General features: G+C 38.5%; 1 protein-coding gene across 1 annotated transcript in view; it reads left to right on the top strand.

The window, feature by feature from the left end:
* LOC150105703 (medium-chain acyl-CoA ligase ACSF2, mitochondrial-like) overlaps positions 1 to 25,385 on the top strand; it is a 347,992-nt gene that overhangs the window by 5,266 nt on the left and 317,341 nt on the right. The window lies entirely within an intron of this gene.

Raw genomic sequence — 25,385 nt, 5'->3', positions numbered from 1 at the left:
CCACTGTTATTCTTCTTTATATATGGATGATCATGTGGGGATGCTTTAGGTTCAAAGCTGTATAACTGAGAGGAGACCTCCACATAGCCTTTAAAGGAATGTGGAGAACTGACCAGGACTTCTGGCCTAATGCCCAATCCTCACCTTTTCATGATGCATCCTGTTAGATTTCTACCTCGATACTGAACGATGGGCTGGCAACTTGGATTTAGCTGACCGAATTGTATTCTTATTGTTGGCTTAAAACCACAAAGTAAAATGATGGTACAACATGACAGAATTTCATACCGGCTGGGACATTGCCCAGTAAAACAAGGAACCTGGACAAACAGTGAAAAGTCAACTACGATATAAAATCCTGAAACACACCCCCAACTCAAAATCACCAGAGTTCAAGATTGGTACTATTTAACAAAATATGCCTGAATGGCAAAGAAATGAAGCTAGCAGAAGAATTGGATAAGTACCAGATCGACATAATAGAGGTAACTGAAACAAAAAAGGCAAAAAAACTTGCGAGATCTTTCAAAGCAATAAATACAAAATTTCATATTCAGGCAATAACAATCAGAAAGAGTAGAGTAGTTATAGTATTCAACACTAAATACAAGGCAAATCTTCTTTAATGGCAGGCAATATCAAGCAGAGTGATGTGGACAAATTTGAGAATGGGGAACTGGACAATGAGACTTATTTGTGCCTATGGTCCCACAGAAGGGTCTACTAAGGTAGAAGTGGAGGAATTTTTTGAGGTTTTAGAAAAAGCAACTGACACAATGAAAAAGGAAAAGTTGGTCCTTGTTGGGGATCTAAATAGCAGAGTAGGAAATGATTGTGAGATATACAAAAATATTTTGGGAAAATTTGGAGAAAAGAGCAAAGCTAATAATAATGGTAAATACCTGTTGAATTTCTGCTTAGGACATGAACTGGTTATTAAGAACACAATATTTCAAATAAAAATGTGCATAAATTCACATGGAGAGAAGCAAGGAATAAGAAAAGTTTCATTGACTATGTTATTATCGATAGTGATGTTTTCTCATTGGTGTAGGACACTAGAGTGTACAGAGGATTTGAAATTGGAAGTGACCACCATTTAGTCTTGAGCAGAATAAAATTGAATTTCATATTGAAAAGAAGAACATGTATGAAAGTTTTAAAGCAAATAAAAGTTGAGTAGCTCTCAGATGTGAACTGTAGACTAAAATACACAAACATTATTGAAGAAAAAGTGAAAGAGTTTTAGAACAGGAACCAAATCCTGTAGAATCAGGGCAACAACTGAAGAAAACATTGATTGATTCAGCCAGAGAGGCATGTGATGAAGTTGTTTGCAAGGATAGAAAAATTAAAACTCCATGGTGGATGCAGAAAGTTAGAGGCAGTGAAGGAAAAGAAGAAAACATATCAAAAGTTCCTGTCAAATAAGTCAGCTTGTGGTCTTAGAGAATATTTGCCAGCCTGACTGGCTGAGTGAGCTTTCACTCTCCAGCCAAAAGGCTGTGGGTTCGAATCCCACCCTAGGCATGGAGGTTTGTGATTGTCTTTGGAAATACTAGTGGTGGTGGTGGTGGTCGCTGGTGTTGGTGTAGTTGCAGTCAGTTGGTGGATAGAGTGGAGACAGAGATGTAGAGCAGGTGCCCTCTCTCGATGAGTCTTTGGACTCTCTGGAGGTGTCTAATAATAATAATACAGAGATGTAAGAAAGCTAAACATTGTGTAAAACTAGCTAAACAGAAGTCATGGGTACTTGATACCCAAGAATTCTACATTGTTACCCAACAAGTACTTGGGTAACAATGTAGAAAATATATATCATCAAGGTCTCAAAATATTCTGGAAGCTGTTTAGAAAGCTTAGAAATGGAGGAAAGAGTGCCATAAAAGGAATTAGAGATGATGAAGGTGATGGTAAAACTGGAGAAAAATATATCCTTGATGTATGGAGTAATTATTATTATTATGATTATTATTATTCAGTCCTCCATGGAGTCAAGAGACTCATCATTAGAGGACCTTCCTAGAAAACACAAAGTCTATCATACCACTCCTTGAACTCATTGACTGTTCTTGCTCTCACCACTCTATCAGGCAATGCATTCCACGGTTCAATCACCCTCCACGCAAAGAAACCACTCCTCACATTCTTGCTCACAGCTTCCTTTCGTAACTTACAGGGAATTACTTTCGTAACTGTCATCGCTCCTTCCTGCTGTTCCACCAAATGAAAGAACTCCCCATTGACAAACCTGTAACTACCTCTCAACAGTTTAAAACTCTGCAGTCCACATTCCTCAGCCGATTCTCATAACTAACATTGTACAGTCCTAAAAAAACATCTTTGTTATCCGCCTCTGTACCCTTTCCACAGTTAATTTATCCCCTTCAAATCCTGGGGACCAAATTTGAGAACAATTGTCTAAGTGTGGTCTGATCAGGATCTTATACAACAGAATGATAACACTTTTATCTCTGCAGATCAGTGTCCTTCTCAGTATTGCAGCAATCCTCTGGGTTACCTTCACCACCATTGTAATATGCTCCCTGAATTTCAGTTTTCTATCAATCATCACCCCCAGATCTCTTGTCTCCTTTACTTCCTCCAGTACAGCTCCTCCCATCGATGTATCTGAGACTTCAAGACTTTACATTTTGCTGCATTACTATGAAAAATTGCTAAATGAAGCAAGCAGTGAAGCACGGTGGTAAAAAAAAAACATTCAACAGACATGCAATCAGGAATACATATCCATACTTGAAGTAGAAAAAGCCATTAAAAGCCTGAAATGTGGAAAGGCTGCAATAGTAGATGATATTCAAACAGAAATGCTCAAGTATGGAGGTATAAAAGTCTTGCAGTGGCTGCACTGCATAGTTCAGAAGGCTTCCACAGAGGGACGAATTCCAGATGATTGGAGTAGACCTCTCATACTACCCATATATATAAAAAGTGGAATAAAACTGAATGTGAGAGTTCCAGAGGTATTTCCCTACCGAGTGTTTCTAGTATGATTTATGCAAGTATACTTGAGAAATGGTTGAGAAGGATTTTGGAAGGGAAAATTGGTGAAGAACATGCTAGATTCAGCCCAAATAGAGGCTCTCAGGATCAGATTTTCACTTTATGACAAATAGTTGAGAAATTGTGGGAATATAACAAAGATCTGTATTTAAGTTTTGTAGACCTGCAAAAGGCATATGACAAGATGGCAAGAGAAAAGCTATTCAAAACGCTACAGTTATATAGTATCAATGGGACATTGTATCAAGCAACACGTAATCTTTATTTGAGTTGTAAATCACAGTTAGAATTGCAGGAAGTACAGGAAGATGGTTTGATGTTAAATTTGGTGTCAGACAAGGATGTACATTATCCTGTCTGTTATTCATTATGTACATCGACATTATACATATGGATCACATTATGATGGAAAGCAGTATTAAACCTGATATCAAAATTGGAGATGTTAATCTCAGCTCTTTACTTCATGCAGATGATGTTATACTTTTAAATAAATCCAATACAAATCTGCAAGATTCCCTGACTAAATTGAATAACTAAATTGAATAACCCCTGTGAAAAAAGGGTATATGTGGAACTACAAGGGGGGTGATTATGAAGAGCTCAGGAGACAGCTTGTATTAATTGGAATAAATGATTTGAGAGAGAACAAAGAGCATGTCAAAATGAATGTCAGGAGACTGCTTGGAAAGATAAAGGAGAATAGTGTGACAGGAAGGGTGGTCAGTGTGTTGCCTAGGTATGATTGTGGTGAAATGAGGCGGAGAGCAAGGATTATGAATGATATTCTGGCTGAAATGTGTGAGGAGATGGGAGTACAGTTTGTTAATGTGTGGAATGAGTTTGAGGGACGAAGTGAGCTGTATGGGAGCGATGGACTGCATTTGAGTGGTTATGGTGTGAGTCGCTTGGAGAGACTGCTGCTGGAAGGTAGAGAAGTGAATAGAGAGAATGAATCAGATCAAGAGGGGAGTGATGTGGAAGAGCAGGAGAGTAAAACAGGAGAGATTGAAGGAGTGGAAATGAATGTGGAAGTGAGTGGTATGAGTATAGATAATGAGAGAATGGGTGTGCAAGAGGAGCAGGGAAACGGGGAAGCTCAGGGTGGACAGGGATACACAGCGTGAGAAAGGTGGATGCTAGAAGAGGAGGTGAGAGAATGTGTAGGCAGGAAAGTAATGGGATGATCAGGGATCAAAAGGAAACAGATGGAATTGCAAAGGGTTCTAAAATGAAGAAGCAGAAAGGGAAATGGCCCCAGTCCAGCATGGAGAGATCACATCGAGTGAGTGGTATCAGTGGAACTAGCTGTAGATCCAGAAATGAGTTGTTGTGTTTGTATACCAATGCTAGAAGTATAAGAAACAAGGCGGATGAAATGGTTGCACTAATTGCGTCTGTGCACCCAGAGATTGTCGGAATGAGTGAGACATGGTTAGATGAGGATGACATCCTGACAGGAATAGAGATGGAAAGGTATGATGTGTTTCGTGAGGATAGAAGGGGTAAAAAGGGAGGGGGAGTGCTATTGATGATAGATAAAGAGTTATGTCCATACAAGGTAGAGATGCAAGGGGGGAAATGGGGCCAGTGGTTTTGAGGCAGTATGGTGTGAGATAGAGGTGAATAGAATCAAATACTTGGTGGGATGTTGTTATAGACCTGGTAATGTGGATGGTGGTGATAGTGAAATGTATAGTCAAATAAGCCAAGCAAATAAGAAAAGGGTGATCATTATGGGTGATTTTAATTATGGCAATATAGACTGGAATGAAGAGATAGCAACTGGAAGTAAAGAAAACGAGTTTCTTGAGTTTTTGAGGGATAACTACCTCAGACAGTATGTAACAGAGGGCACAAGAGGATTAAGGGTCTTGGATTTGGTCATCTCATCGGAGGATGTAATTATCAATGAGGTATCAAATCATCCACCAATTGGTGAAAGTGACCATGAGGTGATTACTTGGGTGGTTGCCAGCAGTGCAAGGACCCCTGTGAAAAAAGGGTATATGTGGAACCACAAGGGGGGTGATTATGAAGAGCTCAGGAGACAGCTTGCAGGTGTAGCATGGAATGAGGAGTTAGCTGGAAAAGAGATCAATGCAGCTTGGGGGATTTTCAAAAAATATTTAGTGGATGCAATGTCTAAATGTATACCACGGGTGAGAAGGTTAAATAAGTTAGGTGTGAGATGGATGAATAAAGAGATTAAGCATGCAATACAGAGAAAAAGGGCATTGTGGAGGCAGCATAAGAGAAGTGGAAGTAACCAATTTCATGAGTTCTACAAAGACCAGGCAAGGAGAGTGACTTGGTTGGTGAGAGTAGCTAAAGAGAGGTATGAACAGCAGTTAGCTAATGAAGCTAAAAAGAATCCTAGGGAGTTCTTTCGATATGTAGCCAGCAAAAGAAAGAATGATTATGGAAGGATGACATTGATTGGAGGAAATGGTATAAAGACAGCTGTTGCAGAATGTGTGGTGGAGATACTTAATGAGCAGTTCATAAAGATCTTTCAATCTTGTGAATGTGACTTCATGGAGAGATTAAGAGCAGTTGATGATGGGGAGGAGAGACTGACTGTAAGTGAGCAAGAGGTGTTTGGGGAGTTGAGTAAACTAGATGTAAATAAGGCTGTGGGACTTGATAATATATCACCGCGTATTCTGAAGGAATGTGCCAGAGAGTTGACACCTGCCTTGACATATTTTTTTAATACGAGTCTTGCACTTGGTCAAGTCCCTAAAGAGTGGAAGGAGGGCAAGATTGTGCCACTTCATAAAGGAGGTGATCGAACTCAAGCATCAAACTATAGGCCTGTCTGTGTGTCGGGTGTTGTGGTTAAGTTGTTGGAGAAGCTTGTGAGAACTAGAATCCAGAGTTGGGTTGACAACAATGGTATAATCTTTGATGGACAGCATGGATTTGCTAAAGGGAGGTCGTGTTTTAGTAATCTACTTACTTATTACAATAAAGTGACTGCTTCCTTGGACAGAGGAGAAGGATACACAGTAATATACTTGGATTTCGCAAAAGCTTTTGATAGAGTGCCTCATGATAAGTTGACAGTCAAACTAGAGCAGATGGGGTTGGATATTAGATTAGTGCATTGGATTGGAGACTGGCTATCTGATAGGTATCAACAAGTTGTGTATGGGGGTGCAATATCCAGGAAAAGGAAAGTCACTAGTGGAGTGCCTCAGGGATCTGTTTTAGGGCCATTACTATTTAACTTGTATATTAATGATATTGGCGAAGATTTGGATGGAGATATTCAGTTGTTTGCAGATGATGCAAAGTTGGGACGAACCATAAAGAGTAGTGAAGATGTTGTGGCCTTGCAAGAAGACTTGAATAAATTGATTGATTGGGCAAGCAAATGGGGATGTGAGTTCAATGTTGCAAAATGTAAGGTTTTAAAATTTGGAAAACAAAGATGGGATGCAGAATTTATGCTTGGTAAGAATATATTGTTGGAAGTAGAGGAAATAAGAGATCTGGGAGTGATAGTGGATAAGGATCTAAAATTTAGGGGTCACATCGCCAAAATTGTGAAGACAACACAAAGACTTCTGGGAATGATGAGGAGGACACTGTGTAGAAGTAGGGAGATTCTTGTTCCATTGTATAAGGCTTTGATTAGGCCACACATGGACTATTGTGCCCAGATTTGGTCACCTGGTTTTCAGAAGGATGAAGAGATGTTGGAAAGGGTCCAAAGGCGACTGACTAAGGTAGTTTCTGACCTCTGGAATGTCGAGTATGAGGAAAGATTGAAAAGATGTAATTTGCAGAGACTAGTGGAGAGAAGGAAGAGGGGAGATATGATAGAGACCTACAAGTTGGTAAGGGGTTGCTATAGGATCAATGGTGGAGAAGTTCTACAGCGAATAGTGGGAGATCAGGGGTGAACCAGAGGTCATCCCTGGAAACTGTATAAAGAGGGTGTGAGAGGCAGGTTTTTTTCGTGCAGAGTTGTGAATGATTGGAATGCCTTGCCTGAGAGTGTGGTGTCTGCAAGGAGTTTGAATGTGTTTAAGACCCGGTATGATGAGATGTGTGTGAGATAAAAGGACCTCCTAGATGAGTCTTTGACTCCATGAGGTCTTGTTTAATAATAATAATAATAATAATAATAATAATAATAATAATAATAATAATAATAATAACTGTTTTAATAAATTTGGTCTGAAAATCATCAATAACAAGACAAAGACAATGAAAATGGGAGAAACATTGAAAATATCAACTGCATTGTGAATGGAGAGCCTATAGAACAAATAAAACATAATCTCTTACTTAGGTACAATTTTTAATGAAGAAGAATTAATATGGAAATAGACAACAGAATCAGCAAAGCCGGTATGGTAGGAAGTCAAGTGAATAAATTTAAATGGAATAAGAGAGAAATTAGTCAAAACACTAAATTATGTGTATACAAGACAGTGTTCAAACCAATTTAACTTATGGATCTGAGAGCTGGGTCAGAAGCAAAACACTTGATCAAAGACTAGAAACCACAGATATGGTCTGTAGTCTTTGAGTCCTGAGAAAGATTAGGGGCATGAACAGATGGCATCAATGGCAATATCATATTAATAATCTAGGAATGTGTTAGCAGAGCTTATCTCAGGTGGTATGGTTGCTTAAACAGAATGGGAGAGGAAAGATTAGCAAAACAAGTATTCTCTTAGGTTGGCAGGAAGAAGATCCACAGTCTTGTCTCATGTTGCCTGCACGATTCCTCCTTTCCATATAAGTCGAGGCTGTCCAGTGTTCCATCTTCCTGCTAATGACCAATTTATCACTCTCTTGAGCCATCTATTGTACATATACTAATCAAATTTTCTCACAGATTCAATCTTTCCATAATGGTTACATTCTGAATTCTTTGAAGGCTAAATATACGCACACTTCATTGTAAACCATCCATCACCACTCTTATGACTCTCATCATCTACTCAGTTTCTGATTGAAAGTCTTGCTCTGCAACACACCATTTACTTGTTTAATAGCATTATGGTTGACATGATTATAAACATCTTTCTCACATACTCCTGATTTATTAATAATAATGTCTAAGTATCTGAAATGATCTACTGCCTTGAGTTTACCAACTAAGAGGTCTAAGTCTCTGCCTTCTCCACCAAATAGTTTGTCTTTGTGAAGTTAATTTTTAGGCTTCTTTGTGCTGTCAACATCAACTCAACCAATTTCCTTGTCATTAAATCATTGTCAATCTGATCTTGAGCAATTATTGCTTTTTTGTATGCAAACAGGGGTGAATAATAGTCTCTAATCTTCCCATAACTCTACATGAAGCATTTCAATGTGCTAGCACTGCATCGAGATTGGTTTCAAACATGATTGGTAACAACCAATCCTTGTCTTAGGCCTTTGGATGTTACAAACTCAACTGATATCAACCCCCCACACTTAATAGCTGCTGTGCAACTTCTGTATATTCTCTTTTATCAAATTAATGATTGACTTCACTCACATTTATCATTCTCATTGAGTCTTCTAATGAAAACTAAATCATAGGGCTTTTTGAGATCCATAAAAATAAAATGCATTTTTCCCTTTGGCAATTATTTTTTCTATGATCTGTGTAATGATGAAACTATTCTGCATTAAAGCCAGCCATGAGATTAGAGATCTAGGTTGATAGTGGACAAGGACCTGATGTTAGGGGGTAACATTGCAAAAATCATGAAGACATCATATTATTATTATTATTACATCTTCCATGGAGTCGGCAGATTCATCATGGGAGGCTCATTCAACTGACAACATATTTATCATATCTTCTTCTTCTTTGAGTACCATCTCCTATCGGAGGTCAGCGACCACCTTGGCAAATACTCTGAGCAATCTCTCAGAGTTCACTGTCTGATGTCTGCCAGCCAAGATTTTCTTTGTCTTCCTTGTCCTCTTCTTCCATTTATCTTCCCTTTTATAATCAATTGAAATATCTTATATTTTTCATTACGAAGTAGGTGACCAAGATATGCAGTTTTCCTTCGTTTCATGGTATCTCAAAGTTCACATGATTTTCCCATTTGTTCCAGTACTTCCTGATTGGACGTGTTTGCTGTCCATTGGATTTTTAACATTCGTCTGTATAACCACATTTCAAATGCTTCAAGTCTTTTTATTGATGTTGTCTTCAAGGTCCAAGTTTCTGCAGGTGTTGATTTCATCAAGAGAACATTTTTTCTTGCCATTTCAATTCTAACTTTTATTTCAATTTCTGGATTGCAATCTTCATTTAACCAGCATCCAAGATATTTAAGCTTTGCCACTCTTTCTATTTGTTTCCCATTTAAAGAAAGTACTGAATTAAGAATTGGTTTCTTGCTTTTGACCATGAATTTAATTTTGGTGTTATTTATTTTTAATCCCATTTTTTCACTCTGTTCATTCACTAGTTGCAGAAGATTTTGAAGATCCTGAATATTGTCAGACAGGAGAGCTGTGTCATCAGCATATCAGATGTTACTGATGATTTCACCATTTATCATTAATCCCTTCCTTTCTTCCTTTCAAGACTTTTTGAAATATGGCTTCTGAGTATATGTTAAAAAGAAAAGGTGACATCCTTGCCTTACTCCTCGTTTGATGTTAATGGAGTCTGTAATAATGTCATCAACTTGAACAGATGCCTTTTGGTTCCAATATAAGTGTTCAATGATCTTGATGTCTTTACCATCTAATCCAATTCTTTTTAATAGTGCAATTATTTTATCATGTTGGACTTTGTCAAATGCTTTCTCGAAGTGGATGAAGCAAATGAATATTTCCTTGTTTTGGTCAATAGATTTTTGGAATAAGATCTGAAAACAGAAAAGAGGCTCTCTTGTTACCAAACCATTTCTAAAGCTGAATTGGGTATCACTGATGGTGTCTTCACATTTTCTGTATATTCTTTTTTGAATTACTTTCAGAAACATTTTGAGAACGAGACTCATTAGACTAATCATTCTATAGTCATTACAAGTTTTCACATTTGCTTTTTTAGGTTGCAAATTTATCATATAGAATCTTAAAATCCTTAACACTCCTTGCATTGACAACACATTCTGATAATGTGTTCCATTCACCTGACAGTTCTCCATGTGAAAAATCAACTCCTCACCCCCCCCCCCCTCTTCACTACACTTTTACATAACTTCCAGGAATAACCTCTGGTTGTTCCCCTCTCACCTTCTACTCTTTTTATAGTGCCCTGGGATTAATCTGATAAAATCCTCTCATTAGCTTAAATGCCATCATATTACCTCTCCTCCTCCTATCCACATTTCTTCACCTTCTCTCCATAGCATTCCAAAGTCCTGATATTGTCTTAGTCACTCATCTCTGGATCCTCTCCAATGTCTCCAAATCACACTGAAATCACATTGAAAACCAGGTGACCAGATCTGAGCACAATAGTCCAAGTGCAGCCTGACCAGTGCCTTATACAGTGGCACAACCACTTCCTTATCCTTGCATGTTAGAGTACTTCTTATTATAGCAGCACTATGATGTGCAACCTTTGCAACACTAGCAATATTCCCTCTAACTTCAGTCTACTGTCAGTCATCACTCCCAAATCTCTAATCTCATCCACTTCCTGCAGCGACATCATTGATATAGTAAACAGCCTTATATTCATTTAATTTCTGTACTCCAAAATGCAACACCTTGCACTTATTGATATTAAAACTACAACCCCACTCTTTAGTAAAAAAGTCTATTGGTATCATATCATCAGCAAATAACTCAAGATCCCCAGACAGTCCACATGATATGTCATTTACAAACAAGTTAAACAGCAGAGGCCAAAGAAGGGAACCGTGGGACATGCCACTGGTTACCCTCCTTTTTTGAGCACTGCACCATCATGCACAACCTGCTGGTATTGTTCAAAGAGCCAGCCTCTGATCCATCTGCATTTTTCCCTTTGGCAATTATTTTTTCTATGATCTGTGTTATGATGAAAGTATTCTGCATTAAAGCCAGCCATGAGATAAGAGATCTAGGTTGATAGTGGACTTGATGTTAGGGATAACATTGAAAAATCTGTCTATTTCCATCCTCTGCAGCTTGTACACCAACTTATCAGATGGTAATCTACAAAACACTTTTGCAAAGTCCAAGAATATCACTGTATATGATTCTCCCTTATCTAACACACTTGCTACCTTATCAGAAATTACAAGTAAATTACTAAAACAAGACCTACACTTTACAAATCCATGCTGACCATCATAAAGAATGCTATGTCCATCAACCCAATCCTATGTTCTATTCCTTACCAATCTCTCCAACACATTAACCACAACCACAGTTATACTTGACTTGCCTGTTTGGAGACTTCTCTTAGAACCATGCTTGTGGAGTGGTAGTATTTTGCCTTCTTTTCACTCCTTAGGAACCCTACCCACTGCAAGGCTTTCATTAAATAACCAGGTCAGGGACATAGCTAACTGTGGTGCACATTCCTAAAGAATACATGGTGGTATGTCATCCATTCCCACAGCCTTATTCACATCTAACCCAACCAACATCTGATACACTTCTGCTTCTTTCACTTCCAATTCTCCTAGTAGTTGCTTCTCTTTTATATATTGTACTGGATCACTTATACCAGTGTGATATATGCTGATAAAGTGCTCGTTCAATAATTCCACTATATCCTTTGCAGCTGTTATTCTGCTGCCATGACTATCTTCCAGTGTTAATCTGCCATAATTATTCTTTCTCTTGCTTGCCTTGTAACAGAAAAATTCCCTTGAGTTAACCTTGGCCTCACCAGCTAATCTCCTCTCATACTGCACCTTTTCTTTCTTTACCATGTCATCTTTCTAGCCTGAACTTTATACTCTTCAGGGATCCAATCCCCACCAACTGTCTTGTACCTCCTCCATAACATTTTCTTTTCCAGCACAGCTTGCTTGATTTCATTGTTCATCCATTTCACTCTTACTCTATTTACTCACTTAACCCCTTGGTATGCAGTCATACATTGCTTTTGTCAGATACTGCCTTGTGAGTTTCCATGCATTGGCAACATCTTTTTCGCTCAGCTCATCTTTCTATAATAACAATCTGCTTTATTCTTCCACATGTATCAGTTTTTGGCATTAACTGTTTCTTGTTTCATCACTTCCCAAACAAGTATGATCACTTTCACCAGCCGTTGGTTGGTGAAAGTGATCATACTTGTCAACACTTCACTTAACAACTACATCTTGTGAAGTTATCACCAAATCCAAAATATTAACGCCTCTAGTTGCTTCAATTACATGCTGCTTAAGATACTTATCTCTGAGAAACTCCACAAACATATTCTCTCCGTTTCCATACACTATCTCCTCCTTCCACCCTATATTCCTGTAATTAAAGTCTCCCATCAGGATCACCTTCTTTTTTCATGCTGAACTAATTTGCTTAAACATTCCACAATCAGTATTCTCTGCATTCCCTGGCATATAACAGCATCCTATTAAATATACTAGCCTGTTTATTTCAACTTCGTGCCACACAGATTCAAAATCTGTGCATACAGTATCAACTTCTACACTTTACAGATACAATTCTCTACAATCATCAACATCTTTTCACATTTCTATCCTTCTGGAAAATTATATATATCCTTCTAATTCTATTCCTCATCATCACATCCTCCTCAGACAACCAAGTTTTGCTTATTCCAATTATTTTTGGGCATACTGTCTCAATCAATGGAACAAATTCAGCTCTCTTGTTTTGAATGCTCCTTACATTTGTGTTATATATTGAAGAATGCATATTGAATTATGTCAACGATGAGAAGGATCTTGACACACACACAAGTAAAGATTTATGACCTGGCTTAGTCCGCATACGTATTTTTGTTTTCAGATTTGGTAACATAGTATTCATTGGATGAGGATATGTTAGAAAGGATCCAGAGGTGATTGATTAGGGTGGCTTCTAGTCTGTAAAAGTGTGAGATATAAGTCGGTAAGGGGTTTTTACCAGATTAACATGAAAGAGGATTTCACAGAATGGAGGAAGAAAGGGACAGAACAAGAGGCTACACAACTGTATAAGGATGGATGAAGAGGAGGTTCTTTTGCATGGAAGGTGGTAGATGAGTGGAATGCATTGCTTGAGCATGTACTGAGTGCAGAAATGGTGCATAAACTTAAGGCATGGTTCAGTGAGGCCCAACTATGATGCATCTTTTGATTCTATGGACTTTTAATATTAATAATAATAATGAGAGTTTTAAGAAAAATTAGGAGAGTGGACAGATGTCAATAGCAGCATCACATGAAAAATGAATATATTAGAAAGTAACTTCTGTATAAGAATGTGGGAGCAGAGCTAATTTTAAGTCATATGCATACTTAAACAGAATGTGGGAGGAAGCATTAAAAAATATGGAGTTTAATGCTAGAATGGATAGACAAAAACCAGAGGAAGACTTAAATCTAACTAGATTGTTACAGTCAGCAATAGCAGTTATTCAAATCCCACAAATGATAGACAAATGCCGTCCGAGGCAGCACATACGTAACGTGTTTACTCGCGAAGCGAGAGGCTCTGCGTTCGATACCACTCAGAGACATTTAGGAAGTTTTTCCTGCCTTCTTTGTAGAGGGCGCTAGTGGGTCAAGTGCTAAGGACATGTTTTGAAGAGCTCCTGATTCAGATAAGTTTTACCAGGAATAATTAAGTATATATGCGTAATTGTTTAAGTAAGAGCGGCTGTAAACGTTGTACGCTACCGATATTATTAGTGTGGGGTTTTTTTTCTTGCTTAAACTAAATACGAAAACGTTAATATTAGACCTAGTAACCTGCAGAGAAAAAAAAAAAAAATGGCGGCGGCATTGTCATTCCATGATTTTAATTTGGATTTCAGTCGGTTCGTTAAGTGTGAGGTCTGTTATATGTATTCCTTCGATTACATAAATGATTTGTGGATGTTTAGTGCAGATGGAAGAAGGGTGTGTGCGAAATGTGACCTGAACGAGGAATTGATGAATGCGAATATGAAGTTGATGACAAAAAGTGCTAGTACCGATTGTGTCGCGAGTGCACGTTTGAAAGAGAAGGATGGTGAGAGAGACAGGCGAAAAAATGTTAAAAAATCAGGAAAAAAGAAAAAGAGCGATTTGACAACCTTAACGGATGTTAAAAGGGACAAAAGTGAGGCGGAGAGAAACGAAATTGAGAGAACGAATGAAAGTAGAAATGGCATGATGCAGAAATCGCAAGTAAAAAAAATCGAAAGAATGAATGATAGCGAAAAAAGAATGACTGATGGCGAAAGTTGGACGCATGTTGGAACGAAAGTACTGAACCAAAGAAAGATGAATGACAGTAAAAGTGAGAAGAATGATAGCGAAAGTTGGACGCATGTTAGTCCGAAAGTACGGAAACAAAGAAGGATATGTGAGAGTGAAAGTGAGAAGAATGATAGTGAAAGTTGGACGTATGTTGGACCGAAAGTACGGAAACAAAGAAGGATGAATGAGAGGGAAAGTGAGAAGAGGGGGTCGAGAGTTAGAAAGATTTAATGATAGAGTGAATGTGTCGCGAGGTTCGGAAGGTGAATTGGATTGGATGAAGCAAGAAATGAAATGGATGCGGAATGAAATTAAGAGAATTCAGGTCAAAACTATTAAAATAAATCATTATGGCATGAAAGAGTTAACAAAAGATGAGCGAGTGGCGTTGTATGGCGACTCCATTATTAAAGGTGTGCTAGAGGATAAAATGCACAAGGTATGTTTTCCAGGCGGTAAAATGAGTAGAGTGATTGAGGCATTGAATATGAGGTGGGAACGAGCAAAAGAGTTAATTGTATTAATTGGTACAAATGATTTGAGAGAGAACAAAGAGCATGTCAAAATGAATGTCAGGAGACTGCTTGGAAAGATAAAGGAGAATAGTGTGACAGGAAGGGTGGTCAGTGTGTTGCCTAGGTATGATTGTGGTGAAATGAGGCGGAGAGCAAGGATTATGAATGATATTCTGGCTGAAATATGTGAGGAGATGGGAGTACAGTTTGTTAATGTGTGGAATGAGTTTGAGGGACGAAGTGAGTTGTATGGGAGCGATGGACTGCATTTGAGTGGTTATGGTGTGAGTCGCTTGGAGAGACTGCTGCTGGAAAGTGGAGAAGTGAATAGAGAGAATGAATCAGATCGAGAGGGGAGTGATGTGGAAGAGCAGGAGAGTAAGACAGGAGAGATTGAAGGAGTGGAAATGAATGGGGAAGTGAGTGGTATGCGTATAGAAAATGAGAGAATGGGTGTGCAAGAGGAGCAGGGAAACGGGGAGGCTCAGGGTGGACAGGGATACACAGTGTGAGAAAGGTGGATGCTCCAAGAGGAGGTGAGAGCATGTGTAGGCAGGAAAGTAATGGGATGATCAGGGATCAAAAGGAAACAGATGGAATTGCAAAGGGTTCTAAAATGAAGAAGCAGAAAGGGAAATAGCCCCAGTCCAGCATGGAGAGATCACATCGAGTGAGTGGTATCAGTGGAACTAGCTGTAGATCCAGAAATGAGTTGTTGTGTTTGTATACCAATGCTAGAAGTATAAGAAACAAGGCAGATGAAATGGTTGCACTAATTGCGTCTGTGCACCCAGAGATTGTCGGAATAAGTGAGACATGGTTAAATGAGGATGACATCCTGACAGGAATAGAGATGGAAAGGTATGATGTGTTTCGTGAGGATAGAAGGGGTAAAAAGGGAGGGGGAGTGCTATTGATGATAGAGAAAGAGTTATGTCCATACAAGGTAGAGATGCAAGAGGGAAATGGGGCCAGTGGTTTTGAGGCAGTATGGTGTGAGATAGAGGTGAATAGAATCAAGTACTTGCTGGGATGTTGTTATAGACCTGGTAATGTGGATGGTGGTGATAGTGAAATGTATAGTCAAATAAGCCAAGCAAATAAGAAAAGGGTGATCATTATGGGTGATTTTAATTATGGCAATATAGACTGGAATGAAGAGATAGCAACTGGAATTAAAGAAAATGAGTTTCTTGAGTTTTTGAGGGATAACTACCTCAGACAGTATGTAACAGAGGGCACAAGAGGATTAAGGGTCTTGGATTTGGTCATCTCATTGGAGGATGTAATTATCAATGAGGTATCAAATCATCCACCAATTGGTGAAAGTGACCATGAGATGATTACTTGGGTGGTTGCCAGCAGTGCAAGGACCCTTGTGAAAAAAGGGTATATGTGGAACTACAAGGGGGGTGATTATGAAGAGCTCAGGAGACAGCTTGCAGGTGTAGCATGGAATGAGGAATTAGCTGGAAAAGAGATCAATGCAGCTTGGGGGATTTTCAAAAAATATTTAGTGGATGCAATGTCTAAATGTATACCACGGGTGAGAAGGTTAAATAAGGTAGGTGTGAGATGGATGAATAAAGAGATTAAGCATGCAATACAGAGAAAAAGGGCATTGTGGAGGCAGCATAAGAGAAGTGGAAGTAACCAATTTCATGAGGTCTACAAAGACCAGGCAAGGAGGGTGACTTGGTTGGTGAGAGTAGCTAAAGAGAGGTATGAACAGCAGTTAGCTAATGAAGCTAAAAAGAATCCTAGGGAGTTCTTTCGATATGTAGCCAGCAAAAGAAAGAATGATTATGGAAGGATGACATTGATTGGAGGAAATGGTATAAAGACAGCTGTTGCAGAATGTGTGGTGGAGATACTTAATGAGCAGTTCATAAAGATCTTTCAATCTTGTGAATGTGACTTCATGGAGAGATTAAGAGCAGTTGATGATGGGCAGGAGAGACTGACTGTAAGTGAGCAAGAGGTGTTTGGGGAGTTGAGTAAACTAGATGTAAATAAGGCTGTGGGACTTGATAATATTTCACCGCGTATTCTGAAGGAATGTGCCAGAGAATTGACACCTACCTTGACATATTTTTTTAATACGAGTCTTGCACTTGGTCAAGTCCCTAAAGAGTGGAAGGAGGGCAAGATTGTGCCACTTCATAAAGGAAGTGATCGAACTCAAGCATCAAACTATAGGCCTATCTGTGTGTCAGGTGTTGTGGTTAAGTTGTTGGAGAAGCTTGTGAGAACTAGGATCCAGAGTTGGGTTGACAACAATGGTATAATCTTTGATGGACAGCATGGATTTGCTAAAGGGAGGTCGTGTTTTAGTAATCTACTTACTTATTACAATAAAGTGACTACTTTCTTGGACAGAGGAAAGAAGGATACACAGTAATATACTTGGATTTTGCAAAAGCTTTTGATAGAGTACCTCATGATAAGTTGACAGTCAAACTAGAGCAGATGGGGTTGGATATTAGATTAGTGCATTGGATTGGAGACTGGCTATCTGATAGGTATCAACAAGTTGTGTATGGGGGTGCAATATCCAGGAAAAGGAAAGTCACTAGTGGAGTGCCTCAGGGATCTGTTCTAGGGCCATTACTATTTAACTTGTATATTAATGATATTGGCGAAGATTTGGATGGAGATATTCCGTTGTTTGCAGATGATGCAAAGTTGGGACGAACCATAAAGAGTAGTGAAGATGTTGTGGCCTTACAAGAAGGCTTGAATAAATTGAGTGATTGGGCAAGCAAATGGGGATGTGAGTTCAATGTTGCAAAATGTAAGGTTTTAAAATTTGGAAAACAAAGATGGGATGCAGAATTTATGCTTGGTGAGAATATATTGTTGGAAGTAGAGGAAATAAGAGATTTGGGAGTGATAGTGGATAAGGATCTAAAATTTAGGGGACACATCGCCAAAATTGTGAAGACAACACAAAGACTTCTGAGAATGATGAGGAGGACACTGACGTGTAGAAGTAGGGAGATTCTTGTTCCATTGTATAAGGCTTTGATTAGGCCACACATGGACTATTGTGCCCAGATTTGGTCACCTGATTTTCAGAAGGATGAAGAGATGTTGGAAAGGGTCCAAAGGCGACTGACTAAGGTAGTTTCTGACCTCTGGAATGTCGAGTATGAGGAAAGATTGAAAAGATGTAATTTGCAGAGTCTAGTGGAGAGAAGGAAGAGGGGAGATATGATAGAGACCTACAAGTTGGTAAGGGGTTGTTATAGGATCAATGGTGGAGAAGTTCTACAGAGAATAGTGGGAGATCAGGGGAGAACCAGAGGTCATTCCTGGAAACTGTATAAAGAGGGTGTGAGCAGGGGAGTGAGAGGCAGGTTTTTTTTGTGCAGAGTTGTGAATGATTGGAATGCCTTGCCTGAGAGTGTGGTGTCTGCAGGGAGTTTGAATGTGTTTAAGACCCGGTATGATGAGATGTGTGTGAGATAAAAGGACCTCCTAGATGAGTCTGACTCCATGAGGTCTTGTTTAATAATAATAATAATAATAATAAATTTGAAGGAAAATTGTTGAAAGGAAGTTTGTAATAATGTAAATTTTATCATGTAGTACTATCATAGCATTCTGTACAGTCTACAATCACTTTTGTTTTTTGTTTTTTTCATTTTGTTTTAAATTTGCAGAAGTTCTTTTTTTTTGTCATCTTTTTTTTTTTTTTTGCCAGATTACAGAACTCATTTTTTTCTATATATGCTGCTGCTCCTTTGGCATCATCAAACATATACCATTTGCAAAGTAGAGATCATGAGGATGAGATTCAAAATGAATTTATTATAAATTATATATTTAGTTTAATCCTTGATTGAAGTGTAAGCAAACAAAGTTTGTGCCTGAAGTATCTTCAGAACTGGGGCAACTCATAGCAAAGGTGGATAGGTAAATATGACTTCTGCATTGCTTCAACCTTGATATCACCTCTGGATCAGGCTTCCACTGAAGAGACTTCAATAAAGGTTGAAGTAAACATCACTTGCCTTAGTATCCCATAATGCAAAGCACATCTCCTTGCAGACATGTATAATGCTATGCATTATGGGAAGAGTCACTATCCAGACCGGTTTTAACTTTTATTGAAGTCTCTTCAGTGGGAGCCAGATCCAGAGGTGATACCAAGGTTGAAGCAATGCAGAGGTCATATTTACTTATCCACCTTTGCTACGAGTTGCCCCAGTTCTGAAGATACTTCAGGCGCAAACTTTGTTTGCTTACACTTGGATAAAGGATTAAACTAAATATATAATTTATAGTCTAACCAAGTTGGGAAAAAACTTCCAACTTCTTTCTCTAATCCAGAGTAATTTAATAATAAGGTGTGACACCTTTTGGCAACTCGTATAGGTAAATGTGACTTCTGCATTGCTTCAACCTTGGTATCACCTCTTGGTCTGACTCCCACTGAAGAGACCCTCAATAAAGGTCAAAACTGGTCCAAGTAGTGACCCTTCCCATAATGCATGCATGTCCGCAAGGAGATGTGCTTTGCATTATGGGATACTAAGGCAAGTGATGTGAAGTTTGTCCACCTTTGCTACGTGTTGCCGCAGTCCTGAAGATACTTCAGGAGCAAACTTTGTTTGCTTACGCTTGGATAAAGGATTAAACTAAATATATAATTTATAGTCTACCCAAGTGAAAAAAAAACTTCCAACATGAATTCATTAAGAACATTTGTATTTTCTTTAATGAGTATTCTCTCCCTTTAGAATCTGCATTTATTATTTATTTATTATTATTATTTATTGTTGCAACATCTTCCAACAACAGTTCTGTGTTTCCACACTCTTCTCCCACTTTATGTATGTTCCCTTCCATATTAATCTGCTACCTACAAATCTCTCACTAACTTAGGTGTGTTTGTCATATCATTTCTTTTCTGCTTATCCCCTAAACTCTGCAGATGGCTGTTCTATCAACCATATCACTATGATCTGAAATCTCATTCATTTGCTGCAGCATATTTCCACCAGTCTTACACTTCTGCACATCAAAGTGCAAACCTTACAATTATTAACATTAAAATGGTAACTTCCACTTTTCTTGAAGCTAAAAGTTTATTTAAATCTTTCTGAAAGGATCTGACATCACATCGGGAGATATAACACCCCTTATATCTCTCAATCTTTGAATCATTACAAACAATTGAATACTCTTGTCAGTCGACATGAAATATTATTATTAGGAGAGACCTCTAGGGAATCAGAGACTCATTGAGGAGGTGAAAAAATACCCACACCAGCTGTCATACCCATTCTTGAATTCATTCGTACTACTTGCACACACATCATCCATTAGCAGTCCATTCCAATCATGCACCACTCTGAGAGAAAAATCTGGTCTCACTCCCCCTTCTTGATGGCATTATTCTTGACTTCCAAGGATGCCCTCTCATCCTTTCACCATCTTCCATAAAATGAAAAATTCCATCCACTTATCTTCTGTATGACCTTTTCAGAAGTCTCAATCACATCACTCCTCTTTCTCCTGTTTTCTGGTATCTGAAGTCCACAAATTCTCAAATCTGTCTTCATAATCTAGATTTCACAATCTCAATATCATTTTGGACATTCTCCTTTGCACTCTCTCTCCACTGTATCAGAATTACCATGGACACTAGAAGCAAGACCTGTGCACAATAGTCTAAGTGAAGTCTTATTAAGGCCTTGTAAAGAGGTAAAATGACTTCCTTATCTCTACATGTAAAGGCTAATTTCAGCATGCAGTTATACTCTGAGTTGTATTTGCAATCTTTGCTATTGTGTTGAACTACAACTTCCCATCTACTAAAACTCCAAGATCCCTAGACCTATCAATTTCTTCTAGCATAATCCCACCAATATAATACAACACTGGGACACAATTTGGTGTAAAGTGAATGAAAAACAATATTAAACAGGAATTGCATGTGAAAAAGAGGCTATGGAAGAGATATAAGGAGATAGGTGAAGAGCAGATGCATTAAGAATATAAGACACAGGCCAGGAGAGTGACTAGTATGGTAAGGAAGGAAAAACTGGAATATGAGAAGAGATTGGCCCTAAGATCCAAAGAAAATCCTAGGGAATTTTTTAGCAATGTGGAAAGTAGGAGGAAAATTATTGTGGAAGAATGACATTGTGGGATGAAAATGGCAATAGAGTGACTGATGCAGAGGACATAGTGAAATTATTCAATGAACTTTATTGCAGTATTTCATCCTTTAGGAGTAAATTTTAATACTAGAGTGATAGGGCAGGTTTTTGAGGTGCAGGAGGAGAGTGTGTTCCAAATACTGAGTACTCTGGATGTCAGTAAAGCTGTGGGATTGGATGGTATTTCACCACGAGTTTTGAGAGAATGTGCTAAAGAACTGACAGCTCCTTTGACCTGGCTTTTCAATGAAATTCTGGCTATGGGAAAGGTGCCCAGGGAATGGAAGGAAGGTAAGATAGTGTTATTGCATAAGGGCTGTAGCAGACTGGAAGTGTCTAATTATAGGCCAGTCTGTGTGTCATCAGTAGTTGTTAAGATCTTGGAGAAATTAGTGAGCATTGGGCAGATGAGGGTAATGTTATCTGTGAGAGTCAACATGAATTTGTTAAGAGGCGCTCTTGTTTTAGTAATATGCTAGCCTTTTATAATAAATTTACAAGAGCAGCAGATGAGGGAAAGGCATATGAATGGGGGTTTCAGTTTAATGCAGCAAAATGTAAGGTCTTGAGGTTTGGGACACATTGATGGGACGCTGCATACTCTATTGGAGGAAGTAGGAGAGACAGGAGATCTGGGGTTGATGATTGATAGAAACCTGAAATTCAGGGGACATATTGCAAAGGTGGTGAAGGTAACACAGAGGATTGCTGCAATAATGAGAAGGACACTGACCTGCAGAGATAAAAGAGTTATCATTCCGTTGTATAAAACTCTGATCAGACCGCACTTAGACTATTGTTCTCAGGGTCCCCAGGATTTCAATGGGATAAATTAACTGTGGAAAGGGTACAAAGGAAGATAACAAAGATGGTTTCAGGACTGTACAATGTTAGTTATGAGTATCGGCTGAGGGAATGTGGACTGCTGAGGTTGGTAGATAGAAGGGGAGAGGTGATATGATTGAGACTTTTGAGAGGTGGTTACAGGGTTGACACTGGGGAGTTCTTTTGCTTGGTTGAACAGCGGAAAGGAGTGATGACAGGGGACCATCCCTGTAAGTTACAAAAGGAAGCTGTGAGGAAGGGGGGGGGGAGAGGTTTCTTTGCATGGAGGGTGGTTGAACCGTGGAATGCATTGTCTGGTAGAGGTGAGAGCAAGAACAGTCAATGAGTTTAAGGAGTGGTATGATAGAACTTCATGTTTCGTAGGAGGGACCTCCTGCAATGAGTCTTGATAGATGTTTTGTTTCCTAGGAAGGACCTCTCACGATGAGTCTTTTGACTTCATAGAGGCCTGAATAATAATAATAATAATAAAAATAATAATACATAATCAATCCAAAATGCATGAATTTACATTTACTAAGATTGAACTGACAGCCATTTTGATATGCCCACAATTCCATCTTATTCAAATCATGCAACTAATGCATATTGCCTGAATTCATGATTACCCTGCCATCTTTGCATCATCAGCAAACAGTTGTAAGTTCATACCTTTCCCAGTGTCACTAATGTAAAGACTGAATAACAATGGACCATGCCTGATCTATGTGTTACACCACTGGTTATCTTAAATCTTGGGAACTGTATAGGACTATTGGGTATATGGGGACTCACCTCCTCCATATACCACTTTTTGATATCTGTCAGTCATTCAGCCATCCTCTTATCCATGCTCATATTTTATAATCCAATCCCATATTTCCATTTTATGCTACAGTCTTCCATGCTGTAATCTGTCAAAATCCAAAATTATCATGGTGTTTCCATTCACTTTGTCTAACTCAATGGTAACATTATTATAAAATGTGAGCAAGTTACTCTAACCTGACAATTTAGTTAGGTGAATACTGTGGCAGGCACTTTAAATACTGACAATTTAATTCCCAGAATGCACCTGTAAAAAAAAAAACCTATGTTCAGAACTACACATTAGTGGCTACTGTCGCCTTCCAATTAATCTCCTTGTACATTTATACACTGGTTTAGACAGTGTTCCCATTTTTGGAAACAGGCTTGGCTTTTTTTCTGGAATACTCTTGAGTTCCTTTATCACATTATGCTGGATATCAGCAATGTCAGAAAATCTTCATCCTTTTAGTGCAGTCTTTAATTTTTGAAACAGCCAGAAATCACATAAGTCAGGTGAATAAGCAGGATGACCTAATTCAATATTCGATTTTTTGGCTAGAAACTCCCTCTCTCTCATGATGAGTGCACTATGGCTTAGCATGTTGTTGTGATTCTTTCGAAATCTTTCGCATACCCAATTCTTCAGTGAATTACCCTGACTGTTTCTTGATTCATTTGTAATTCATCAGCATTAATTGCATACTTGATCACCTGTTGAACTGTACCAAATCTTGCACTCTGTACACATTTGCATGTTATTTTTGTTTTTGGCTGCCCACTTCTGTGGTCATCATTCACATCTTCTCGCCTGCCTTTGAATCTCTTATGCCACTCAAAGACACTTGACTTTTTCAGTGCATCCATGCCATATGCTACTTTTAACAGCTCCAAAGTTTCAGTAACAGTTTTGCCGATTTTCACACAAAATTTGATGTTAATATGCTACTTCAAATTTCGATCACACATTTTTTATGCCAAAGTTCACATGCAGATCTCTATTGTTTTTGCAATAATCAACTAGCAAATGCTCTATCAGCTTGAGGTTTATGCACGCATTAGCTAAAAGATGTACAAAGACAATTACTCGTGTGACTCCAACGAAATCCCCACATGGGCAACACTATGCATCCGTTCCAGGAATTAAATTCTCACACCTCGTATATGCCATATTAGCATATTCAGTATTAGAAAACATGAAGGCATACTGAATTCATTGAACAAAACTTCATTTATCTCTACAATAAGCTGCAATGGCTGATTACAGTGAATTCTCAACTTTCAGTTTGTTTAAAAGTGCAAGATACACATATAATACAGTATATTAAGTATATTAAGAGTATTATATTAAGTATATTAAGAGGTTGGGGATGGTATATTTGAGAACCTGTTGTAAACGTGTTTTTAAAAAATCAAGCTGCCAATGCTCCATGATTCAGAAATGGATTCATTTCTGATAGTTCATATAGTGTTTTTTCCTTCCTCAGAAAGACCTCTCTCCTAAAAGCTTCCGAAGCTATGCACATTTCTCCTGAATCACTCTGTCTCTGTTAATTATTTATTGTTATTATTATTATTATTTTGTGACACTTCCAATGAGTCTGAAGACTCATCAAGGGGAGGGCACCTACTCTTCAACTCTGTCTCCACCACTATATCAAACATCTACTACCATCATCATCATCTACATCAATGCCGTCTACTGCTCACCATCCACCACTAGTATTTTTTATCTGTAAATTGCATGTGTTCTGAAGGGCCGATTTGCAGGCGGGATGAAAAACTTGAGTTTCTGGGAGAAAAAAACCCTGCTACCTCCATATGAGATCGACTAACTCACCTTCAACTGAAAAAATCCATATAAAGATTCCTTCTGTTACGATGAGAATCGAAGTTAGGCCTTTTCCCAATCAAAGGCCACAACATACCAATTGCACTATGGAGGTGCTCCATTTGAGAACCTGTTTTTTAAAAAATATTTGAGTAAATTTTATAAATATTTTATTTTTTTGAAAATATTGAAAATATTTTGAGAAAATATTTGAGATATAATTTGAGAAATATTTAATAATAATAATAATAATATTGCTTGATCAAGGATTAATAGGATTCATGTCCCATGGTGGATCTGATGTGGATCTGACTCATACAACAATCTATTCAAATCCTCCTGTAAGGTCACAACATTTGCTTGATTCCTCATCACTTTCCTTCCAGTTTTGTATCATCTGCAAACAGTTCTATATCACTGTGCCTGGACCTGGGCCTGGCTCCCACTGATGAGACCTCAATAAAGGTCACAACCAGTATGGGTAGTGGCTCTAGCCTTAATGCATAGAATTACACATCTCTGCAAGGAGATGTGCTCTGCATTATGGGAGATACTGAGATAGGAATGATGAGAGCTTTCTCCATCTTTGCAACAAGTTGCCCAGTGTTGTCCTTACCCCAGTCCTGAAGATACTTTCAGGTGCAAACTTTGTTTGCTCACACTTGGATAAAGGATTAAACTAAACTTATTATAGTCTAACCAAGTGAAAAATAAACTCTCAGCATCTTTCTCTGAATCTGGAGTAATTTAATAATAAGGTTGTACACCCTTTGGCAACTCCTATAGGTTGAGATGACCTCTCATTGCTTCTGCCTTGGTGTTTCCACTACTGGGCCTGGCTCCCACTGACGAGACCTCAATAAAGGTCAAAACTGGTATAGGTAGTGGC

The sequence above is a fragment of the Typopeltis vanoorti genome, chromosome 6 (assembly GCF_054136105.1).
Source record: "Typopeltis vanoorti isolate ZY-2024b chromosome 6, IOZ_Tvanoo_1.0, whole genome shotgun sequence".
NCBI classification, from domain to species: Eukaryota; Metazoa; Arthropoda; class Arachnida; order Uropygi; family Thelyphonidae; genus Typopeltis; species Typopeltis vanoorti.
Note: the sequence above shows the minus strand (reverse complement) of the source record. Positions and strands in the feature narration are given on the sequence as shown.